Source organism: Macaca fascicularis, chromosome 4 (assembly GCF_037993035.2).
Source record: "Macaca fascicularis isolate 582-1 chromosome 4, T2T-MFA8v1.1".
Classification (NCBI taxonomy): domain Eukaryota; kingdom Metazoa; phylum Chordata; class Mammalia; order Primates; family Cercopithecidae; genus Macaca; species Macaca fascicularis.
Window position 1 is genome coordinate 141,587,330 of NC_088378.1, and position 2,495 is coordinate 141,589,824.

Sequence of the window (2,495 nt, forward strand, 5' to 3'; positions counted from 1 at the left end):
AAAAGAGAAGGAGGCAGGACATTAAAAAATATGTCCTTATGGACAGGCTTGGTGGCTCACGTCTTTAATCCCAGTGTTTTGGGAGGCCGAGGCAGGCGGATCACCTGAGGGCAGGAGTTCAAGACCAGCCTGACCATCATGGCGAAACCCCGTCTCTACTAAAAGTACAAAAATTAGCCAGGCGTAGTGGCAGATGCCTGTAATCCTAGCTACTTTGGAGGCTGAGGCAGGAGAATCACTTGAACCTGGGAGGCAGAGGTTCAGTGAGCCAAGATCTCCCCACTTCACTCCAGCCTGGGCAACAAGAGAGAAACTCTGTCTCAAAAACAAACAAACAAAAAAACAACAAAACAAAACAACAAAAACAACAAAATCTCCTTATTCAAAAATTGAGGCCATTCCAGATAAAGGAACTCTCTTTATTCATACAGTTTTGGCTCCAAACTTTACTGTGGCTTCCTACGTTAGTGAACTAGATTAGTGAGCATGCGTGATTGCAGTGACTCTGCCTAGACAAGGGGCAGGGCAGCCTGCCCTGTCCCGTGAGTCCTTCCCCTTGGGCTTCCATAAAAGGGGTGAGGTGTCTTTCCTCAGCAGCAGGAGGCGTTGAGTAATTCTCATGACACCAGCCTTAAAAAAGGACTTGGCCTGCAGTCTGCCACACACATCTCCCTCAGGGCCCCAGCAAGGCCACCGCAGCTGGTAGGTGCTTAATGGAGGATTTTTAGGATTTTGCATCTTGGTTATCTCATCGTTGAGGACTCGACCTGCATTTGGCATAGTCTAGGAGATGGAATTGAGGAAGGCCTATGCACAGAGTACTGGGAATTAGAGAGCTGAGTCACCGGAGAGTCTTGAACCTCAGAGCAGCTGCCTTTCTCTTGGACTCAGGCCAAGATTGAGAGAGACTGATGACATACTGCATCTCACAGGTTCCCAGGGGCACAAGGTTATTTGCAACCACAGCAGCTCCATTGGCTAAGGAGGCCTTGGGTTTCTGCAGGGACAGGAAGAATCAGAGCAGAGAAGAGCAGATGGAATGGTGATCGACGCAGGGCCCTGAAGTTTACTTGGTTGTCTTCTAGAATTGTGAGGTGCTGTGTTTACAAAAAAAAGCATAACTTGCACTGTTCTCAGTCTCAGGATCCCAGGGAAAAGGGCTAAATAAAGACAATCTGCAATGCATTGGAAGGAAAAACTGAGAGGCTTATACATTTATGAGAGGTATCCCCACTATAGATTTGTACATTTTCCACAATGTAAGAATGTCCAGATGCCATTAAAAAAAAAACAGACTAAGTGTATTTATTCATTTATCTATTTTTATTGACATTGTAATTGTACATACTCAGATGCCTTTTTTTTTTTTTTTTTTGAGATGGAGTTTTGCTCTTCTTGCCCAGGCTGCAGTGCAATGGCATGATCTAAGCTCGCTGCAACCTCCATCTCTTGAATTCAAGCAATTCTGCTGCCTCAGCCTCCGGAGTAACTGGGGCTGGGATTACAGGCATGCACCACCATGCCCAGCTAATTTTTCTGTGCTATGTAGAGACGGGGTTTTGCCATGTTGGCCAGGCTGGACTTGAACCCCTGACCTCAAGTGATCCTCCTGCCTCGGCCTCCCAAAGTGCTGGGATTACAGGACTGAGCCATCTCGCCCAGACTTTTTTTTTTTTATGGAAACCTTCACAAATGTGTGTGTCATCCTTGAGCAGGGGCCATGCTAATATTCTGTGTGTCAGATGCCACTTTTTTTTTTAGACGGAGTCTCACTCTGTTGCCCAGGCACCTGCCACCATCCCCAGCTAATTTTTTTTGTATTTTTAGTAGAGACGGGGTTTCACCATGTTGGTCAGGCTGGTCTGAAACTCCTGACCTCAGGTGATCTACTCGCCTCTGCCTCGCAAAATGCTGGGATTACAGGCATAAGCCACCGCACCTGGCCTCAGATGCCGCTTTTAAAGAGAAAAGGCAGTCTGCATGGATGGTGGAGTTCTTTGTTTTTTGTTTGTTTGTTTGTTTGTTTTTGTTGTTGTTGTTGTTTGTTTTTTGAGACAGAGTCTCACTCTGTCACCCAGGCTGGAGTGCAGTGGCACAATCTCTGCTCACTGCAACCTCCATCTCCCAGGTTCAAACAATTCTCCTGTCTCAGCCTCCCAAGTAGCTGGGACTACAGGTGCCCTCCACCACGCCCGGCTAATTTTTGTATTTTTAGTAGAGGTGGGATTTCACCATATTGACCAGGCTGGTCTCAAACTCCTGACCTTAGGTGATCTGCCTGCCTTGGCCTCCCAAAATGCTGGGATTACAGGTGTGAGCCACCACGCCTGGCATCTTTGTTTTTTAAACTCAGTACACATCTTAGTATTCTAATATATTGTCTCCTAAATGAGTTTTTATTTAACTATTTAAAATTTTTATCAAATTTATGCAGATAAGTAATCTAAAAAGTCAAATAGTTCTAGAAGACATAACAAAAACTATAATCCGGTACC

At 45.6% G+C, this 2,495-nt stretch overlaps 1 non-coding gene across 1 annotated transcript; it reads right to left on the bottom strand.

Moving 5' to 3' along the window:
* Nucleotides 1-1,670: 1,670 nt before the first annotated feature.
* LOC123573195 (U6 spliceosomal RNA) lies at nt 1,671-1,772 on the bottom strand. Its single transcript, XR_006697929.2, has one exon. It is a non-coding gene; the product is annotated as a U6 spliceosomal RNA (small nuclear RNA).
* Nucleotides 1,773-2,495: the final 723 nt, after the last annotated feature.